This window comes from Anthonomus grandis, chromosome 5 (assembly GCF_022605725.1).
Source record: "Anthonomus grandis grandis chromosome 5, icAntGran1.3, whole genome shotgun sequence".
Lineage (NCBI taxonomy): Eukaryota > Metazoa > Arthropoda > Insecta > Coleoptera > Curculionidae > Anthonomus > Anthonomus grandis.
The window spans coordinates 17,729,095-17,753,222 of NC_065550.1; the positions used below are offsets into that span (position 1 = coordinate 17,729,095).

General features: G+C 32.3%; 1 protein-coding gene and 1 long non-coding RNA gene across 2 annotated transcripts in view; one reads left to right on the plus strand and one right to left on the minus strand.

Moving 5' to 3' along the window:
- Nucleotides 1-8,184, minus strand: part of LOC126736212 (ras GTPase-activating protein-binding protein 2) — a 41,019-nt gene extending 32,835 nt beyond the window's left edge. Inside the window, exon 1 of the mRNA XM_050440465.1 lies at nucleotides 8,017-8,184. The gene's annotated coding sequence lies outside the window, so the exon portion shown is untranslated. The remainder of the gene's footprint in view (nucleotides 1-8,016) is intronic.
- Nucleotides 7,700-8,318, plus strand: LOC126736213 (uncharacterized). Its single transcript, XR_007660630.1, has 2 exons — nucleotides 7,700-7,829; nucleotides 7,898-8,318. It is a non-coding gene; the product is annotated as an uncharacterized LOC126736213 (long non-coding RNA).
- The last annotated feature ends 15,810 nt before the right edge of the window (nucleotides 8,319-24,128 follow it).

Consider the following 24,128-nt stretch of genomic DNA (forward strand, 5'->3'; position numbering starts at 1 on the left):
TTCCAATTATCGGGCTGTGTGTAACCAATCTGAGTTGCCAAAGCTGCTTGACTGTCTGGTCAGTCATAGGATTGCCTGGAGTTTTAAATCTTTATTTAATCCTGAGCAATTTGGATTTATAAAAGGCAGATCTACTGATGCTAATTTGGTGCTGTATGTCAACTACCTCTACCGCTGCTTGGAGAAGGGACTTCAGGTTGACTCAATATATACAGATTTTTCCAAGGCTTTTGATCGAGTTAACCATGGGGTACTCTTGCAGAAGCTTAGGGCTTTAGGTATTGTGGGGCCTCTTCTTCAGTGGATCTCGGGATTCATCAGAGGTAGAACCCAGATTGTTAATCTTGGAGGTACATGTTCCTCTGAAATTTTGGTACCATCTGGGGTGCCACAGGGCTCTCACTCGGGCCCTGATTTGTTTTGCCTCTTTTTGATTGATTTAGTTTGGAAACTTAAAAATTGTCGTGTGCTAATGTTTGCTGATGATGTGAAGCTATTTAGGCTTATCACATCCCTTTCTGATGCTCCTGCAAAAAGACCTCAATTTATTGTTTGATTGGTGCCACTTGAATAGAATGTTCCTTAATATCAATAAGTGCCATAAGATTACCTTTTCTAAGCAAAGAAACCCTATTGCTTTTCTTTATAAAATAAATAATGTAGCAATTGGTGTCAAAACAGAGGTTTCTGACTTAGGAATATTTATTGACTCCAGGTTGTCTTTTAAAAGTCACATCAATCAGGTGACTGGTAGGGCAATGAAAATGCTGGGTTTTATCCAACGGTCTACAACTGATTTGTCTTTGTTTACTTTTAGATTACTTTATTGCTCTCTTGTTAGGCCCATCTTGGAGTATGGCTCAATTGTGTGGTCCCCATCATATAACTGCTACATTGAGCAGATTGAAAAAACTCAAAATAAATTTTTAAGGGTGGCGGCTTTTAGATGTGGTTACAGGAGACAGGAGTATTACTATCAGTGGGTCAGGGATAACCTGAACTTACCCACATTGGAGTCACGAAGAACATTACTCGACTTATGTTTTATGCATAAGGTTTTAAATGCTACTATGGATTGTCCTGAGTTATTGTCTCTTTTTAAACTTAGGGTGCCTTCCAGATTGAATAGACAATCAGAAATATTTTCAGTCCCATTCCACCATACCAGTTATGGCATTAATGAGCCAATTACACGAATGGCTCGAAGTGCTAATGGTCTGTCAGGACAGATAAACTTTTTTGACTCTAGGATAACATCTTTTAAGGGGTAGTTAAATAATATTATTTCATAGGGGCTTTAATTAATTAACTCATCTACACCTTTCACTGATTTATAGATAGTTTTGTATCTGAATATATATGTTTGTATGGGTATGCTATGTAATACTTTTGTAAATGGATTGCGTAAATAAATAAATATATTTATAGTGATGATGCAGTTGTATTTAAAATAACTAAAAATTCATTTTTATAAACCAAATTAAAAATAATATGATTCTTTTAAAAAGAAGTCAGCATTATTTGATCTCACAGCCAACAACAACATGATATCTTAATAACAACTTTTAGTACTTTGGTTTTGTTGGCCCTAATTCATTATCAATAACTGCTTGGTGACATTTTGGCATGTATGAAGTAATATTAGCAGGTATTTTTTAGAGAGTGCTAGCAATATTACAAAAATCAAAATATGTGACACAATTTCAGGAAAGGTAATATCTTGGTGATTATTCTTCCTTTGTACAAGGTTGATGATGCACCAGCACTTTTTTTTAGATATTGGATAGTCACTTAGTCGCTTATTCAGTTGTATAGTAATATATATTCAATAATAGACCTCTTTCGCTAGTTTTTTAAACTGACAATGTAAGGGTCAGTTCTTGTTAAAGTGTTAAAGAAAGTCATGCCTCTGAGGCATACTGGTAAGCAACATTTGCTTCTAATCAGAAATTTAATTAGTTATACCAAAAAATAACACTTATCAGGCCACATAAAAGTTATAGTTATACATAAACATAGATACAATAACATACATACAATAGGCATAGATGTAGATAGTGAATGTGAAGTCAGTGTTTACTATAGCCTTCCAGTACCGCATACATACATTCTTGTCAGAAAAGTAAATTAATTTGTACTGTTTTATTTAAAGATAACCACTACAAATAACACTTATATTCTTTTCAAGCCTCTAAATTTTTTGTAAATTTTATATTGATAGTAGCTAGCATTGAAACTACAGGATACACTAAATAAAAGTTTTTGATAATGGTGAGCAATTTTACTATCAAAAGTTAAAATTCTAAATGAAAAGGGAATAAGGCAGACTGATCATGCACTCCTAAAGAGAAAAAATAACTGTTGTAAAGACCCTAATTCATGCAATCAGACACCTTTTTAGCCAAAATATTTGTGTAGAACTAGTGCACCAATTTACATTACAAACAAAATTAAATAATCAGGAATTGAGAACATGTCACCCTATGAAGGTTTGGTTGGTATAGTTTGGAGGATTTTTTTTAAATTTATGATACAGCTATGGCTACAGTATCTGGTGTCAAGAGTAAAATGTATTAGTTTAACTTTGGACACAATGTTTTCCAATACACATTATTACCGGCTATTAAATATATAGGTATCCTTCACTATTTGGAAATTGCTGCAAACCAAACAATAAACTTATTCAGGAAATAATGAAAATAGATAGATTTGATATCTTAGAAGAACATATATGGGTTGGAAATCACCAACTAGAATAAACTACTCCTAAAGATGAATTATTAAAGAGAGAAGAATAGCAGTCAGCCAGAACAACAACTCAAGCACCTTATTGGTTCAAAGACTTGGTCAACATTGCCATTTAACTAATGAATCAAGAGCATCATTTACTTACAAAGAACTACATGCTTAACTCAAAAAAAGGTTTTACACTAGAAATGCAACCACTTGTTATTTGGATTTGGGGCGAGTGGGGAGCAGTAGCAAAAATGCTTTTTATTGCCTTTTTTGACCTGTGTTGACAGTCAATACACTAAATTGTTCTAAACTTTATAGTTCTGAAGGTTCTAAGCATGGAAAAAGCTTCATGACACCTCATGAGGATACTCAAGACATAATTTTATATCAAATCTTTTATTTTGGCTAAAAGAGGTCTAGCCTTTAGAGTTGAAAGTAATTAAAGCAGTTGCTATTGCCTTAAGAATTTCACCAGTTTCTTGACTTCCAAAAAGAGAAATGCAACAGACCTAATAGTATGAAAAATGTTGAATAACACTTTTTTTGTTATGGCAATTTGGAAAAATTGATGAAATTTGAATTTAAAGACTGCAGCTAAACTTGTCAACATATACATATTATTAACATATGCATTTCTTAGTGTTTAGAAAACTAAATAATCCAGATTTAGCAATTGTTGTTAGCAACCATCTGTGTTCTACAACTTTCCGACAATTTATTTTGCTCATTTCTTTTCCACTATACTTCTAATGAATGATGGGTCATTCTACATTCTATTGAAAATAGAACTTATATAATCTATATTGGACAAGCAATAATTTCACTAAATAATTATTAAATGTCAGTTGCAATATTTTCTATTAAGCCTGAAGTAGTAGCAAAAGAATAAATAAATAACCATAAAAATTATGCCTATTTTTAGATTACCAACCATTAGACTAGACCCTCTAAAAGCTTTTCATGGGTATTTATTTATTTGACATTATGAGTATTAAAATCCTTAATTACTATAGATAGGAACTTTAAGGTGTCTCTAACTTAATATATATTTTTAGTAACATGCAATAAGGCCTATCCCTGATGCATTTACCTCTATTAAAATATTACTAACTGTGTAATATCAGTTTTTTTGTAAACCATTCGTGGATCCAAAATAATTGTAAACTATACATATCTGTTTATCAGAATATTCATGTACAAGTAAAGATGCAATATATTATTGTAAAAATCATTGAAAGATATGAAAGTGTTTCAAATTAAATTTCAGGAGCTAATCTCTCATCTTGTATCTTGTAGATTGTATGATCAAGCATTTTCAGTTTTTCCATGTTTGTCAAAAGGACATCAGGCATTCCATTCAGTCAAAAATAATCAAGTAAAGAGGATGAATGACCTGTAAAGTGTGTTGGTTGATGAACATGCATGCTCAAATTAAAGGATTGCACAATGACATGGTGTGATTACTATACTGATTCAGAAAGTCTATGTTAAAATCACCTGAAAATAACGATGTTAGCATTGACTGACAGATGTGACAATAAAGATTCTAATTTTTGGAAGAAAAGACCATATTTTTCGGAGGGAGATCTGTAAACTGCCAAAATTTACAAATTAATTTTTTCTTTAAGAAGGAAATGAAAATTGGCTATTGGGAAAAAAGAATAACTAGAAATGAAATCATTATGCATCAATATCATAGTGTCACCATGGCAGAACTCTCCTCAAATAAATTTAGAGACAGAAAAAAACAGTCCAAGTAAAACCATCACCAGAGTGAAGTCATAAAATATACATTATAAAAAATTTTTGTTCCATAAAACAATAAAATTATAGTGTTATACTAAAAAAATAATACATGAATACATGGAAATAAAGATAATAAAATTAAATTTGAAAGAGGTGAATTGCAAACCTATTTAATAATTTATATTAAAATACTTCAGAAAAATATTCTGTGAGGCTATAGTAGCCCTTTTTTACCAAAAAAAGTAGAGCGCCTAAATTCCAAGCTGTTGTTACTTTGGCATATGAATAAGGGTAGATGATTAAACATTTGTACATTTTTTCCATTGTGCACCACTGATTTTTTTACTTGTTCAGACCTGGTGATTGACAATCTGATATAAGCGGCATGCCGGGTATTATAACCTATATTCTCCACATTTAGTTCATCTGAGAGATCACCATTATGTTTTTTAAAAATCAGGCAGACTGTTTCCAAAATAAAAATACAGTACAAAGTAAGAATTTTGTGTCTAACAAATAAGGAATGACAAGTCTATCGAGGACTGACTCTAAATAAGCATCTAATAGCCCTCTTTTGCAACATAAATACCCTATTAAAGACATACTGAGAACATAATCCCCAAAAACAAATACCATAATGAAGATGGGATTCAACTAATGAAAAATATGAAGCTTTAGCCACTGAGCTGTTTCAATTATTCACAATGACACGAAGAGCATAACAGCCAGAGGAAATTTTATTACATAATGTGCTTATATGATTTTTAAATTTTAACCCAGAATCAATATACAACCCAAGAAATTTGCTCACATTAGCATACAGCTTATTAGCATCACACCATCTTTCTACCTTACATAAATCCATCTGAATATTTGCCTCAATTTTGCCGCTCACAATTCTTAGTTTGCCACAGAATGGTGGTATCATCTACAAAGATGATAAAATGGCCATTTATCGAAATATGAGGCAAATCATTAACATAGATTAAGAATAAGAAAGGTTCCAAAACTGGTCCTCGAGGGACAGCTATGCTAGTGTTCATTTCATTGGAGCTTTGGCCCTGAAAGTTAACAGTCTGCACTCGCCCCATCAAATATGAGTGGAACCACTCCAAGATCATTCCCCTGAATCCATAACCTCTAAAACCTTCAAAGCTGTGTCTGGGAGAGCTAACAGCACTCTCAATGAGAAATCATCATACCCAGAAGAATTTTTATTTTTAATTTGTCCAAATAACTCCTTAATTATATATATAATAATTCCTGAATTATATATATAATAATTCCTGAATTATAATTATATAATGATGAAACCGGAGCAAAAAAAAAGCATCCAAAACAGACAAATGATCCAAGTATTCCCAAAAACCCACATGATCAGTGCAAGTATCAACTCATTTATCTAGCTAGCATCAAGAATTGAAGTGTTGAGTTGGTCTTGCCTCTTAATTTGTTGACTATTCTCCAGGACTCCATTGATCTATTTTTTGAATTCACATAAAAGGACAAGGAATTTACAGAGGGAATGCATAGTGTCCTTTTTTGATTTGATTGAACAAGACTTATCAAGTCTTGTTGTTAATGATTGTATGGAGTATCACTCCATCAGTATCAGAGGTCAACTTACTTCTTAGTTTATTAGAGGCAGTGTCAATATATTTTTCCAAAAAAATTATAAGAGCAATTTAGAGAGTGGTTAATAGTCTTGCTCCATTCAATACCAACATTAGTACTAGATGGGTCCAACTCAGTATATAAGCTCTGAAAAAAAGTTCCAAAAGCATCAACAATCTGCTGTGGATCTTTGATTGTACAATCTTGGAACAGCATTACTCCAGAAATACTTGAAACTCCTTTCTTATTCGGCACATATTTCAAAAAGTGGAGGAGTCATTAATTAAATTTAACTATGAGAGAATATTCTAAAAAGGCAACCCTAATTTATTTTTTAATAGTGCTTTGAACTATTATAAACTGACTTTCATAATAATGAGTTCTATGCTTCTTGAGTTTTTTCCAAATTAAATTCTTAATTTGATATTTATTTGATTTTTATGGTATCAGAATTGAACCAGACTGGAAAATTATGTTTTTTTTTAATGGTTTTAAGAGGAACTGCTCTATAAAATATTTTATTAAGTGTACTGTACAAGCTGTTGCAAGATACAATAGCATCCAAAGGGGCAAACATGTCCTGCCAGTTAGCAGCTTTGATTAAGCTATATAACATCGGATAGTTAGCACATCTAAATTAAAACAATTCCTGGTACAGAATTGTTTTGGGTGAAATTATTAGTTTAAGTAATTTACCCTTAAAATTCACAATTAAGAAAGGATGATAAGAATCACATTCAACACATGATAATCTACTCAAATAAACTTCACAGTCAGACAAATTGGTTATCACTAAATCCAGAATTCTTCCATTGACATTAAGGACATTATTATTACATTGTATGAATTCCATTATATTCACAAATGCTAAGGTTGATCTCACAATAGTCATTCTGATGACTTAAGAAAATTGGGAATGTTAAAATCACCCATTATACTTATTTTCTTGTAACACAAATAGTGCATTGTTACAAAGTAATTGTACACCATATCACAAACTCATTTGTTATTAGCAGGAGGTGTATGTATATAATTAACACTTAGGAAAAAAAAGGTTGAGTAAATTGAATGTGGACTGGATCTGCAGGTTTAAATGCAAGTTTTCATCATAAAACCTGAGAGGTATACAGATCTTGATTTGATATTAACACATTCAAAAAACATCCGTTTTTTGTTAGCCCTCCCAGCGATATCTTGTTGAAGTCCTAAATATTTTCATAAAACCTAGCTGACCTTGTTATAGAATAAGATGAAAGGAATGTCTGTAAAAACATCTAGGTTCAGAAGTATCAAAATTCAAAATTCTATTAAAATTATGCAAATTTTTTTTATCACCAACCTTAAGGTGAGCTCGTCTAAAAGGTCTTTGGAGTACTCAAAGCTACCTTTTGCCTTTTCCAACTCAAAAAATTATTAGAATCTAATACTGTGGATAAACTTTAATATTATTCTACTAAATTCATATATTTAATTTATCAGTAGCATAGAATAAAAAGCCCATCCCTGATGAGTTTACCCCTATTAAAATGTGAATAACCTTGTAATGGCTTTTTTGTAAAGCTTTGGTGGGGGCTTTCTTTTGGCTTCAATAGCTTCTAAATGCTTTGTACCCTTGACTACGTTAACTAAAAGGCATGTATTAAGATTTAGACCTTTATAAAAATCAAATTGCTATTTCAAAACTAAACAAAGGGGATTGAACTATATCAGTTTATCAGCACAGCCATGCACAAGTAAAGACGCAATATATTATCGTGAGAACCAATGTAAGACATAAAAGCCTCTTATATTATAATTTCAGAAGCCACCCTGGTCCTCGTTGTAGGATAAACCGTATTTGGTTTTCCATGCTTGTCAAAAGAAGAGGGACACCCGGCACGGCAATTTTAGGTTTTGAAAAAATTTAAGGAAAATATTTACCTTTATGGGTTTCTGCACGTGGTAACAACTGAAAACTTTATATAACTGTAGAGGGTCTGCGTTTTATGGTGCTTTAAAGGACTTTTGGTTTATTTTCCGGTGAAAAACGCAAACACTATGAACTCGGGGTGTAAACTTGACAAGAACGGTGATAAAAGTGGCGACGTTGTCGCATTTTCGCAATACGTAAAACGTGCGTTTTCAATATTTCCCCGAGAACTACATACAGCAGAAGAAAATGGTGTAATATATATATATTTTATTAAACTTTAAGGGTTCGAATAAATATAATTATTCACGTGTATTTTTATTAATTTAGTATACATAAAATAACCATATATCTTCTCAGCTGTAATATTTATAGATTATATTCCAAACCCATACCTCTCCTAATCGAATAATTAAATAGGTACTAAATAAATACAGCAAAAAAAATTAAATACATTAAAACGAAATACTAAAATTATGCCTTTAATAAGCTAAATTTACTGAGATATCAGAATTCGTAATCATGTGGCAACGTTGAAAGTGGTTGCGTTAGCGACGTATGGTGGCGCTACTGTTCCTAGTTATACTTCAGATTTGCACCGCATGCGCCACCGGAAGTGGCGTCACACGTGGTTCGAGCAGACAAGGAGTGTGTTCGAAAGTTTACTGGTAAGCTAAAGGTTCGTCCAGGCTTGAACAATTTAGCTTGAAAACCACAATTCGGGAATAGTGTAGGTTTAATGAGATATTCCATATTTCGGGAACAAGAAAAAATAGAAAAAGACAAAATTAGCAAGAAGTAGTTGAAAAAATTAAGAAAGAATAAATTTAAATATACACAAATATCAATTAAGAAATATGACCAAAAAAATTGCCTTATTAATTTAGATTATAAAACCTATAATGATTTTATATTTTAATATTGGTGGGGCTAATTTTAAATTCTATCATGCAGCATTTTCAGATAAATACTTATGTACGCCCAATTCACAATAGCTTTAAATCCAGTTTTTCTCCAAAAACTACTGGTTGATCAGGATGCAGTTTTTTCTCAGTTGAGATATAAAGTTTTTGATGTACTTATTTGACGGATTTGCAGTAAATCAAACTACGGCATTCAGTTGTGTCTTTTTTATCTCTATTTGTAAAATCACCGCTAAGGTCACTATACTACAGATCACTACAAATCAATAATATTGATCAGGAAAAAACATATTCATTGCAAGAGTGGCAAAAGACGCATAATCAAATGCCTTGCTGATATCACGAGCTGTTAGCTAAACATTGATCTCTTTTAAGGCCGTCTTTAATTGTTTGTTGTTAAAAAAAATATTAAAAAAAAAAAATTTAATGCAAAATAGTTAGTAATTCTTAATTTTAATAATTTTTCAAATACTTTTGAGTGGGAGCAGGAACATAATTATATCGACCGGTAGTAAGTTTTATCTGTTGGTGAGCTTTTTTGTATACTGGTACCAACATTTATAGGGTGGTCTGAAATTTTTTTTTTTTGAAAATCAAAACCAAGTAGCTACCAAAAGTTGCCTACTGACCAAAAATAAAGTTCCCCAAAAGATGAGAAAAAATTAAAATATTTAGGCCGGGCCTCAGAGGGGGTAAATATTCAAAAAAAAATTAATTTTTTTTAATTATTTTTATATGAGTAGACTCTAAACAATAATATAAAAAAAATTAAGGTTAAACCGGGCCCCGAACGCGCATAAAGTTCTCTTAATACAATATATTCTTTTTTAATACACGCCGCTGCTAACATACTAATGCGCATGATGCTTATTGCTTACTTCATGCAAACGAGTTGCCGTTAAGGCATTTATTACAAAAAATGGACGGCCACACGAAGGGACCATATAATTATTCAGGACCTATTGGGAGCCTTCTAGACAACTGCGAAAAAACTCCTGTTGTGGAGTTTATTATATTTAATACTGACTCACCAGAAATTAATGCCAAAGAGCTCAGTACTGATCAGCAATATTTGTATTTAATGTGTCAAGCCATTAAAAATGGAAATTGCTCCAAACAATTATCTGAACGGAATCCTGGTAAGTTAGCCCATTCCAGATGGGTAACAACAGCAAACAGAATTCTTCGTTTATATGTTGGCACAAAGGATCCATCAGAGAACTTTATAATGAAAGTTATAATAAACTTTATAATGAAACTTTACGCACCAATGTGGTTTAAAATAAAGACCAAACCGCTCTTACAAGATGGTGCTAGACACTTGTGGGAGATGATTAAAATATCTAGACAGTTTCCAGAAGCTATCAGATATATTATCGATAAAGTGATAGAAGGGAATTCGTATTTTGCGCATCCTGAAAATTTACTGGTTTCAATGTTAACAGACTCTCGAGAGTATATAAGAAAACTAGCAGTTAATCGAATAAGAAAGCCAGAACACAAATAATAACGGAACCTAGAGTTTTCAAAACTCCAAAACTAAATTTCGGCGGATGACTACATATATATTATTGATTGGCAGAGCATAAATTTAACCGAACTTCCAATTACCAAATTATTTTCAATTGAAGAATTAGCGGAGCAGATTAATCAACAGAAGATGAATGTTGGAGATTATCTTTGTCATACTCAGGAAGTCGAAAGGTGTGTTAAGCTTATAACCGTTGATTGAATATTTGGGTTAATATTCAATCCCAAATATTCAATCAACGTTATAACAGAGGCGTCTTTAAAAGTATGCGGAAGTGTAGTAAGAGATGGATATATTCGCGCAAAAATTGATGCAAGGTTAGATTGACCTACTTTTGAAAACAAAGCTCAATACTTTGCTGCAGCAAAAGATTAATCTTTGTTCAGAATGGGGAGATTGGGTGGGTGGAACTCGATGTGCAGCCATCTCCACGTGGCGAGTTCTAGGCTGGTTTAGTGTTTATAATTAATTGTTGTTAATTTATATTGTAATACAAATATCATACAAGTAAATATTCGCTAATCGCCCACCCGACAGCATTTTCTACATAAACACCAAGTTGGGCGAAGAGCTGCACAAAACTTTTTAGTTTTATTAAAGCTTGGGGCCTGGTGGAAAATAAAATTATTGTCTTGATTTTTTATATACATCTTAATAACATTGTTTCTGAACACATTTTTTCGCTACTCAGATCAATTTTCTTTTTTTTTTCTTTTTTTTTTGTATATTAAGGGCTTTTGGGGCCCGGTTAATTTGTTTTTAATTTGCCTCATCTTTTGTATAATCATTAATGTTCGCCTGTTAGACATTTTTCACATTACTCACTTGCGATATTAAAAAAAAATAAAAATCCATTTTTCGGCCCGCCCCCTAGCCAACATAGAGATGTTTCGTGCAATTCAATAAATTCACTAACGGATAAGAATATTATATTTACAATATATTTCGTCAGTTGAATTTTTTTACTGTTTTTATTTTTAAGAGATTTGATTATATCCAACATTGTGATAATTATTGTTATATCCGTAATATGATTTGAAGTTACTTACTTTCTCGTTTAAAACTGGTTCAGCAACAACTCTCTTAAAACTCTTTAATAAAGTAAAAACAAATTAATTTTTTTCTCTGTTGTTATTTTTATTTATTAAGTATCAACAGCTACAAGAGCCACTTAGAGACACTTATTCTCAGATTTCAAAAAAAATCATAACAGCAATAAAATCATAGTCAAAACTATAACAATTAAGCAGAATAAAAACCTGATATAACAAAAGATTACATAAATTATAACAAATTAAAGAACATAAACAATTTATCATCACATTTATAGAAACAAATTTAACACGGTAAGATCATAAAAGATAACACCGCCCAACAGCATGTATGTTGCATGGAATATTTTAATGATTCTAGGCTTATTTTTAATGCTGATATTAAATAATGTCATCAGTTTATATGTGTCAGCTCTAGTTTTTGAGTTAAAAGGAGGGAGTATTTTTTGGGAATTAAAAATACACTCAACGTACAAACATTTTTAATTACAAGAACTATACACTCAGGAATTTTCTTTTATATGATTTTCTACTAGTTTTGAAGTAGTTCATACTCTGAATACTCCAGCAAAAATCGGCCAACATATGTGCATCCCAGCGACCCTGAAATCGTTCCTCCATGGTTCGAAGATCTTGGTGGAATCGTTCACCCTGTTCTTCACTCATGTCACCGAGATTTTCAGGAAAATGGTGTAAATGGCTGTGTAGGAAGTGCACTTTGATGCTTATGTTACATCCAAGTCGCTGGAAGTGTGACAACATCTCTTCGACGTGCGCAATGTAATCATCACCCTTCCTATTACCTAAGAAATTTTGGATAACCCAAACAAAGGAATCCCATGCATTCTTCTCAATTTCTGACATTGAGCTGGTGAAATTAGGATCGTTTACCAACTTGCGAATTTGTGGACCATCAAATATACCTGCCTTGAGTTTTTCTGAACTTAGACTTGGAAATTTCCTTGAAATATATTTGAAACATTCACCATCTTTATTTAATGCCTTAACATATTGCTTCATTAAACCTAGTTTAATGTGCAGGGGTTGCAATATGATACGATCTCGTAGCACTAGAGGTTCATTTATAACATTAAGACTACCTGGAAGTAGTGCTTCCCTAGAGGGCCATTCTTTTTTTGACCAATGTTCTGATTTTGCTCTACTATCCAATAAACACATAAAACAAGGATATTTAGTGTAGCCTTGTTGTCCTAAAAGGAAGTTCACCATCTTAAGATCAACGCAAATCACCCATTTATGATTGTTATATTTGATTTTGTTCATGACCAGTGCTATTGTGGGGTATTCTTCCTTAACTTTAGTTGAATGTGCTAACTATATGGAGCCTAGTTTATTTCCGTTGTGCAATAGTACACACTTCAAACTCCGTTTTGACGAGTCAATAAATAAACGCCAATCGATTGGTTCATATTTCTGCAAGCCCATGGCAGTCATTAAACCAGAAATATTAGTACAAAATACAAAATTATCCTCCTCAGCGAAAAAGGGAAGTAAGTCTTTTTCTCGAGTGCGGTAATAAGAAACTTTAGTTTCTTTAGTTAAAAGATTTCTCTCTTTTAATCTGGAGGCCAATAATTCAGACGAAGTTTTGGATAGTCCAAGGTCTCTAATTAAATCATCAAGTGCACTTTGATCGAATGGTTTTGGTTCAAAGAGATTTTCTGGAACAAACTCGTCATCGCTCATGCTACTCAGTTCATTCAATTTATCAGAACTTTCTGTAGATGTAGATGGTAATGGTAAAGATGTATCTTTTGAGCTCCTTACAGGCCTCACAGCTGATGTTGATGTGGGGTAAATCCATTTGGAGCGGTTCGTCTTGTTGATTCCTTTTATATTAACAACGCAAAAATAGCAGTCATCGTGATGATTTAAAGGTTCACGCCAAATCATTGGGGATTGGAATTTAAAAGAGAGTCTCTTCTTAGTGGCCCATAAACGTAATTCTTCAACACAAATTTTGCACACAATATTGGGCACCCAGCACTTGTTATCTGTTTCCAAAGGAAAACCAAAACACTCTAAATACGCTCGTTTCACAAAGTCTGACATATTCAATCGAAATTTTTGAAAAACATATTCACCACAAATATAACAAAAACAATTCGGATCGTTAATGCAGACCCTTCTTAGCGAAGTCATGATGAAAATTACAATAATTTATCTAAAACGCGACTATAATAGATAAAAAACCAAAAATAAAGATAAATGAGAAGAACGTAGCTATATCTAAACAACTCGAGCTGTTAGAGTAAAACTGACGACAGATTCGAAATCAGATGCCTCGAATTAGTAAACAACAATAAAAATATTTCAGTCAACATAAAATAACCTTCGATTTGTTGTGCAGTGTAATTGCTGTTATCTATAGGATGTTTGACTATTGATTAAGATTACTTGAGTTTTAATAGGTTCTACACTTGAGTTTAACATAAGAAGTTAAAATAATAAAGACTGATTACTCAGGTAACTGAGGCAAATGTAAAGCTGACTTTAAGTCAAATGGATCTTACGGCTACTTGTACTGACTTATTAAACTTGTACTAAAGGTAATTTCTTAAACATTAAACTGAAAAATAAATATAAGACACTCGATGTATTCAGCGTATAATAAATGTGAATAGTGAACAGATCTCTGGGACCTGATGGTGTTCCTGGGTATATTAATAAGATAAGGGTGGTGTTGATTTCTTAGTAAAGCCTCTGTAGTAACCTCTGTTTACAAACTTCAACCTATCCTAAAGCCTGGCGTATAAGTAAAGTCATTCCAATATTAAAAAAATGTGCCAGGAATGCAGTAATAAATTATCGATCAGTTACTATACGAAACTCTGTATCTAAAGTGTTGAAATTGTATTGTTTGATAGAGTATATGATAAAGTAAAATATAGTATATCGGAAAATCAACATGGTTTTTTACCAAAAAGTCGACATTGACTTACCTAATAACATTTTGCCAGTATGTACATAATGCCGCGAAAAAGCAAGTTGATGTAATTTATACTGATATGGAGAAGGCTTTAGACAGAGTGAAACATAGTCACATAGTAAAATCTCTCTATAAAAGTAATGTTACAAATATTTTAATAAAATTAATAATTTCTTATTTAACCGATAGGCAGCAATATGTTGAAGTCAAGGGTGTAAAGTCTAATATTTATACTAGTACCTCTGGGGTTCCCCAAGGATCCAATTTGGGACCCCTTTTGTTTTTAATTGCTATAAATGCCATATTGTATGCTATAGGTAATTCAAGAGCCTTATGTTTTGCTGATGACTTTAAAATGTATATGGAAATTAGTACACTAGAGGATTGTCATGTTTTGCAAAGAAATGTACAGAGTGTTATAGACTGGTGTAACTTAAATAATTTTAGTTTTAATGGAAAAAAGTGTTGTTCTATGTCTCTAACTCTTGATAAAAATGTGTTTAAATATGAGTATAGCATTAATGGTACACCAGTACAAGACCGTAAGCATGAGAAAGACTTGAGTATTATTGTGGACTGTAATTTGACTTTTACAGACAACATTGTTTAGTTTGTAAATAAAACACATAGAACAATGGGATTTATTGTCAGGTCTACCAAAGGTTTTAGTCTTGAGTGTTGACAGTCTGGTGTTGCCAGTATTGGAGTATGGTAGCATTATATGGTCACCACAATATGAGGTGTGGACTAAAACTATTTTGAATTTATTAGTTATAGGTAATTTCGGGATCTGTGATTGGCTATTTGACTGTTGATGCTGTAATAATAAAAAAATAAATAATTAAATTGAAAATTGCTGCCTAACGCTTTCGGCCGTAGGCCATCATCAGGGCTTAAGACATCAAAACAACGACACGATTCAAAAAAACGTTAAGCTACGTTTCCACTGGAGAAACATGAAGGAACTATTGTGTTTCTGTTGCTCGTTGCTTAAAAATGTTTCCCAAAGTTCCTCAAAGTTCCTAAGTGTTTCTTCTTGTTTCGACAACAAATGTTGCATGTTTGCGATTGTTGGTGGTTTCCAGTTTTAGCGGTAAACTTCAAAAGAAATTCGGTAACAACAGGGAACAGAAGCATATTGTTGTCTGAGTGGAAACAGATACTGCAACTTGTAGTAACTTGTTTTTGTCTAGTGCGGCTCGACTGCGAATGTCAAATAATTTATAGTCGGTCGGACGTGTGAAATAAATAGAAAAATGCCGTTCATGTGGACAAATGAGTTACTGCTTGAATTAATCGAAAACTATAAGCTTTGTGAGTGTTTATGGAATACAAAGCACGCCCAGTATAAATGTAGAAATACGTAACACAATACTTGGACAACATTGGCAGAAAAAACAGGCTCAAATATAAAAGAAGTGAAAAGAAAAATGAAAAATATTATTACACAATTCTATAGAGAAAGAAAAAAATATCGTACTTTAAAAAAGTCAGAAGCCGGCGCCATTTTTATTTCAAAGTGGTTTGCTTATGAAGTCTTGTTGTTTCTTGCGGGTAGCAACAAAGTTAGAAAATGTACTGTAAAAGGAATAACTACAAGTGAGGTACGTACCATTCATCTCCAACTTGTTTAGCTTCCAACGTTGAATTACGTGCTTTTTTTTGCAGTGATGCAAACATATTGTTGTTTATTTCTTTTCTCCAAGAACCTGGGATAATTTTGCCCGTTTTTTGTCTTCACAATCAAAGATGCCAGGAGGTGAGTATGATTTTCGGGAATGTAAACTGCTTCTCAGAAAATTATGGAGATATACACATGCAGCAACAACTAATTCAACTCTCTCGGGTTCAAGTAGTATGGGTTTTCTTAATACCCTGAACCTGGCAGACATAATTCCAAAAACGTTCTCAGAAATACCCCTAGCGCGTGATAAGCGGTAATTAAAAATTCGTTTTGAAGAACCTTTCTTTTGAGTACCAGGGTAAAGTTTCAATAAGTTTGGTGATAGGGGAAAAGCGTCATCTCCTAGAAAAACAAGCGGAACAGCTTTGGTTCTTTCTGGCAATGGTTCTAATTCAGGCAAATTGAGCGTGTTTTCATGTAACATTTTTTTGAAACGAGTACTGTCAAACACTCCACCGTCGGATATACGACCTTGGCTGCCCATATTAAGATACATCACCTCATAATTTGCGTTGGCCACAATAAATAACACTACACTGAAGAAGGACTTGTAATTATAAAATTCACTGCCACTATGTTTTAGTGCTTGTATCATAATGTGTTTGCCATCCATAACCCCGGCACATTTAGGAAAATTTCAAAGATTAGCGAATTGATGTTCCGTAATAAGCCTCCCTCCTCTCTACTCTGAGGCATCTGAAAAATAAAAAAAATCGGTAAATTTGTTTACCCAAAACTTCTCTCGCTATAAATATAATTTGTATTTCATATTCATTTAGCTTTGGTTAGTTAAAACAAGGTACTACAAATTAGACATTTCCATTTAATATTTTTATATTTAAGGGGGTAACTTTTAATATTCAGAGTGAAGATGATGGGTCAGGCAGCAGTGCAATGGACAGCGGGGAAGTTAAATCGCAAAATTCCAATATAGCAGACGAGGCAGATGAATTAAACGATTCTTTTTTGATTGTTGGAGAGGCGAACAATGACGTCGACAATCAGAACAAAACCGTTGCTGTTATTATTGAAACATCTACAAAGCCTGATGACAGCAGAACCAGATCTCCAACGCCTTCCACAAGCAGCACTAAAAAAAGTAAACAGGGAACTAAGCTCTTTAAAAGTCCAAAAACACTGAAATGTAAGAAAAGACAAGCTGAGGTGGAAACTGACGAACGACAGGAAGAGGCATATCTAGTGCTGAAGCAGCGACAAACTAAAAAGCCACGTAATCTTTTTCAAATTTTCGGCGACTTAGTTGCTTGTAAAATCGAAAATCTTCAAAATGAAAATGCTAAAAACACGATAGAGCCTTTAATCTCTAATATTTTGTATAAAGCGTCTATGGGTAAATATGATCGGCCATTTCCATGGTATCAAGGTTGGCATACATCTTCAGTCAATAACAACACAGCAAGATATTATTCAGATAACCAGAACTATTACTCATCCAGTTCCAATGCTGTTACACCAGCCTCAACAATACACACACCTATGCAATCACCAAATAGCTCATATGAAACTAACTATCTTCCCCAAACAGAGATAAACAACATAACACTCTCAAAAGAAAAGCAGCCTTGTAGTAATCTTAAAGAATCATCCATATCTGATGCGATACGTCTGGCCATGTCAGATGCAGGACTTGATGTACATTACTGATGCAACATTATTTGTAAAATAGAATATCTCTTTAATTTTCTAATTAGATTTTTTTTATTTTTTATTTAAAATTTAAGTAGAATATCTCGTCAATTTTTTTTTTTAATTCAAAAAGTTTTTATTAAAATTTTAGTAAAATGCCTACTCATTACATTATGCCATTTGATTGAAAAGCTGTGTATTTACCGAGGTATCTACTTACCTTAAATTTATCCTTCAGAACTTCAGCGATTACTCGACATACTTCTGGTATAATTCTACTAATTGATGGTACTGAAATTTTTAACAAGTACATCAAGGAATGGTAAGAATCGCCTGTTGCAAGGAATCACATTGTGAGCAGCAATCGATCCATTGGTGAAATGGCTTGTCTATAATTGGTATCTTCTTTCTGTATTTTTGGGGCAACTTGACATAATAACCATTCAAAATCGGTGCTGGACATTCGTAAAAAATTTTTGACACTACCATTATTTGAATTATTTCCTATGCGTAGATCGTCTTTTTTTAATGCATTGAGTAGGTTAATGCCACCATATTCACTTCTCTCACAGAGACTTGTTTCACCCAATATTTGTGCTTTCTTTTTTTCTTTTTTGCCGATAACACTATATAGGCCGCCGCTGCTGCAGCTATTTCATCATCTTGATCCATGTTTATCAACCGCGGTGGAAACACTAAGCTACTCTCTTTCAGTTACCAGAAACCGCCAGAAACAAAAAGTTCTGTCAGTGGAAACAAAAAGTTTACATTTGTTGCTAATAAGTTCCTAAATTCACAAACAAGAAGAAACACAAGGCAACAAAAATGTGGCGAAATGTTGCTATTTGTTCCTCCGGTAGAAACGAGGCTTTACCCAACATATTTGCCTGTGGTTTCTTAAGAGCTTTTATTTATTAATCAAACACAGCGTACAACTGATACACTCAATATTAAGCTGAAAGTCCTTTCAAGTACTTTTTAATAGTTTTTTGACCTTTGATTGTAAATTTATCGTACTTAATCCTTGATTTCTTGACATTGAATCAAGGCGTATTCAATACATCCAGAATCGCGGAATAAGATTAATAAAGCAACAAACATTTGATCGAGTGAGTGAGATTCATTTTTAAATTAGATTATTTAGAAAGCTTTCTTCAAAGGCTCAATGTGAGTTTGAGTCTCAATTAATAGGAAGAAATTGATTGATTTAGTTTCTTCCGAAGAATCTGGTTAACTAAAACTTATTAAAGAAAAGAAACTGCTATACTGCATATGTTATATTGATTTCACAGATAGATGCGAAATTATAAGTAAGTAAGACACGAAGATAATTACTCGTATCTGTGATTGTTCCCTATTTGATGTGATTTTTGTATAATTTTCTTAAGGTTTTTTTAATATGTTTATTTCATAATTAATATAGGTATTTTTTAAATTAAATAAATTTTTATTTTATTTTGGCTTTTTTTGAACAATATTTTTTCAAACCGCCATATGTTGTTTGATTTTTTCGAAATATGTTCCCAATTTTTTAATATATATTTTAGGCAATATATATAAGTAACTTAAAACTGTATGTAAAGTCGAAACTAATATATACGACAAAATCTATATAATAAGACTGAGAAGTATATGTATTGGAGAATCCAAATAGTTTTTGGAATAAATCAGGATATTCTTTTCAATATTTATTTACATCATCTTTTCATCATTATTATCTTTTTCTTTATAAAAAACTTTTTAAAACTTCAAAATGGCGTCCCGATGCCCTTTTTAAGTTGCAAAATGAACTAGCTGCCAAAAAGCAGTATTTAGGTTACTAATTATGTGTGCCAAATTTCAAATTTTGATATCAACGCATTCAAGAGATAAGAGTGGGAGGGGACAATTTAGAGCCGCATTGCATATTAATGATCTGTAATCTGTATATTTTCAAGAGGATCAAAACCTGATATTATTTACAGCTGATACAACTAACGTTATATCTTACCGGATGGTAAGATAGTAGAATTACGGGACTCAATATTTGCAAACTTATTAACAGTATTATAATATAGGACTCTGTTATATTTTATACAAGATATACTTTTCAATTTAAAAATATTTCCAGAATATTTTAGGAAAATTATAATTAGTAAATTTAATTTTTAATATTATTAGGATTGTAATTAATGGATTTTGCTTATGTGTACTTATTCAATTTAATTTTATTGTGACTTTTATAAATAGGATTGGGTATAAATAACTATAAATCATTTTGATTTTTTTTTTAATTTAAAAAAATAATTTTTTCAGAAAAAAAAAAGTGGCTGGGACCAAATTTGCTTTTGTCCCATAGACACGAATATAAAACAGCATGTTTCTTTTTATGTGAAACAATTAAATAATATGAAATAATAATGAACAACCCAAATAAATCACGACAGTCATTTTAATAATGACTAATATTTGAGGAGGATTCATGCAAAAGTAGACATGTCCATTTTAAATAAATAAAAATAATTTTTTTTTGCGTTTTGTAATCTTTGGTTTGATATCTAGGGCAGGCTTTTTAAAAGACTCTTACAAAAGATGACATAACGGAGAGCTGGTTGTTTCAGGGCATTGAAGATTAGGCTACTTTTATTGAAAACTACAACTTTGTAAGGCAAGATCAACACACTAGAGGTGGTGGGGTTGGTTTATATATCGACAACACATTAAATTAGTCAAATATATACCGCGAGTGTGTTGATGCAATCGAGCATTTATGGGTTAAATTAAAGATTGAGAATGAAACAATTATAGTTGGAGTTATTTATAGGCCGCCAAGGGGAAATTATAGTGAATTTTTGTCAATCTTTAAAGACACTTTAATAAATCTTAACACATTATGTGATAAAATTTTATGTTTTGGGGACTTACGTAGACATGCTGAAGTTGGAGTCGAGTAGGGTTGATGACTTAAATGGGATTCTTGATACTTTTGATTTAAAGCAGTATATTTCTGAACCAACGAGAGTCTCTAATGGTTCGTTAACTCTCCTCGATCTAATATGCTATAATTCGGTTAATTTAGTTGACTCTGGTATTATGAATATACATATATCGGATCATTTTTTACATAAATACTTATATTATACATTTTTTATAACATACTGTAATCTACAACTAAATAAAATAAATAACGAAAACAATACGTTTTCTTACAGACCTTTAACACGAATTAACTTTGATAATTTTCAGATTGATCTAGAAAGTGCACCCTGGCATCAAATTTATGATACTGAAGATATTGATGAAAAAGTTTCTATCCTCACTAATCATATGCTTAATATACTAGATATTCACGCACCTCTTACTGTTAAAACTTGTAAAAATAGACCTTACTGTCCTTGGATTACTGATAATATAAAAATAATGAAGCAACACAGAAATCGGGCTCTAATGCACTTTCGAAAAACAAGAAATTTGGAACATTGGAACTATTATAAGCAGATAAGAAATTTTACCACTACTGCCATACGTAATGAAAAAAAGGCTTATTTAAATAAGAAATTTCAAAACTGCACTACTCGAGACAAATGAAAGGAGCTTTATAAGTTGAATATAAGAAATTACAAATCTAGACAAATTCCCGAACATCTAAAAAAAGTCGATGAACTAAACGACTGGTTCAGTCATTTAACTTATAATATTACTCCTCCTACAAACGAAACCTTCAATTTCTATAAATCTAATTAGAAGTTTTTCTAATTAGAAATTTTCTTTTACACCAGTCGATGAAAATTTAGTATCAAATTTAATTATTAAACTTAAATCTAAGGCTTTTGGGCCTGATAATTTAAACACAACATTAATAATTCTTTTTTGTCCATTTATATCATTATCATTATATCATTATCACCCATATTATAAATAGTTGTTTGTTAAACTTCTACTTTCCAAAATCTTGGAAGTCTGCTTTCATTTTGCCACTACCTAAAAATAATAATCCCTTAAATTATGGCGAACTTAGAATTTCAATTTTACCGGCCCTTTCAAAAGTCTTGGAAAAAGTAATGGAAAAACAAATTACCGCCTATATTACTGATAAGAATATTATATTACAAAAACAGCCGGGATTTCGAAAGGGATTTAGCTGTGTTACCCCTCTTACTGACGTCACCGATGAGGTTGTTGCCAGTTTAGACAAGGGTGATGCAATGATTTTAATACTGCTTGATTACTCTAAAGCATTATTTTGATGTGCTAAATCACGAACTTTTGATTATTATTTTACATTATTTTGGATTTAATACTACAGCTACTAAATTATTTTTATCTTTTTTAAGTGATCACAACGAGTTTTAATTGGAGAAGATAAGTCTAGGGTGGCAATAGTAAGGTCTGGCGTCCCTCAAGGTAGCATTCTGGGTCCTTTGTTGTATGGCATTTTTATGTCGGCTTTTATGGATAAATTGCAACTCTGTAAATACGACCTCTCCGCGGACGACACACAATTATATTTGTCATTTAATGCTAGTAATGTTGAAAGAGCTAATTTTTGTTTGAATGCTGACTTTGCTCTAGTAAATAGAGTCTCAAGGGATCATTCTCTTAAATTGAATCAAAGCAAGAGCGTGGTAATGTTATTTTGTAGTGATAATAGCAGAATGACGATTTTGGACCAGGTCCAACTAATTCTTAATGGAGAACTTATCCATTTTCATGTCTCAACTAAAAATCAAGGCCTAATGATAGAAGTCAAGCTAAAGTTCAAACATCATTTTACAAGTTGTCTTAAAAAAGGATTTTCAATGCTAAAAAAACTTTACAAGCATAGATCTTATTTGTCAAAAAAAAATTATGCGACTCATTAATTCTATCCTATTTTAATTATGCAGATACAGTATATGGACCATTTTTAGACTGCGCTAACTCTGAAAGAATTCAAAAATTACAGAACTCGTGCATAAGGTTTATTTGTGGAATTAGACGTAGGGAAAGGGTATCACATAAATTAGTTGATCTTAAGTGGCTTAATAAGTTAAATTGCCGAAAGTTACACTCCATATGTTTTTTTTACAAAATAATTAAATTTAAAGTAACACCATATCTCTATAATAAGCTCAGATATCGTACTGACGTTCACAATATAAATATTCGCAAACAGTGGCGGCTCCTTCTTAGGGTCAATTGGTCAATGACCCCCCTAAAATAATCTCAAAAAATACCTATTTTATTAAAAATATCTTTTATCTAAAACTTCACTGTGAATTATAAAATTCTCTAAGCAGTCTGCATTGGCAAAACAAATATAATAGCAAAACAAATAAATATGTTACTAACGTCGCGCCTCGCGCTCATCGCACAAGCCCGTGGCTGGGCCGTATTTTAAATTGTCCCTATACAATTTATAACAATAATTTATACAGTTCTTATGGCTTATGGAGAAATGCATGTAAAATAGAACAAAGAGGGCAGATTCACATTTCATAAACGGGAGTGAGAGTCACCTTTCAGTCCTATATCACTAACGTAGCCGACGCGACGGCCCGACTGGATGAATGTTTTGTTTTAGTTAGTTACTGTATATTTTAAACTAACTAATTGTCTGTGTAAAATTTTGCGGAGTTTTCAAAATTGCATTGCGCAGTCATGACGAAAGTAACAGCTCCAATAATCCTGGAATTTTTCTGGGCCTTATCGATTTTGTTTCTGAACTGGATTTAATGTTTAAAGAACATATTGAAAAAAGTACAGTATTTAAAGGAACATTAAAAACAATTCAGAACGATATTTTGGAATCCATGTTAGCCATTGGACATACTCATATAATTAAAGAGATTGGTCAGACAAATTTTGTGGCAATTCCAGTGGATGAGACCACAGATAGCTCCAATAAAACGCAGATGATTGTCATATTGCGATATGTATTAACTGGTATTGTACATGAAAGATTTAGGAAATTTGTTAACGCTCCAGGTACCACAGCAAAACATTTAACTAATGTAATATTGGAAGAACTTGAACACCTGAAAAATTGATTGCCCAAAGTTACGATGGTGCATCAGTTATGAGCGGTAAACTGGGAGGATAGTACAAACAAAAATTAAAGAAATATACCTAAATGCACACTTTATTCACTGCTATGCCCATCAACTTAATCTTATCCTGCAAAAAGCGGCGAGTCAACATAAACCGATAAAAATATTTTTTGCAAATTTACACGCATTTTTGTCCTTTTTCGGCCAATCTCTAAAATGTACGATGGTTCTGGATAGAGTGGTTAAAGTAAGGCTACCTAAAGCTGCACCCACTCGATGGGCATTCAATACAAAATGTGTTGAAATTGTATACACTTATAAAGATGAT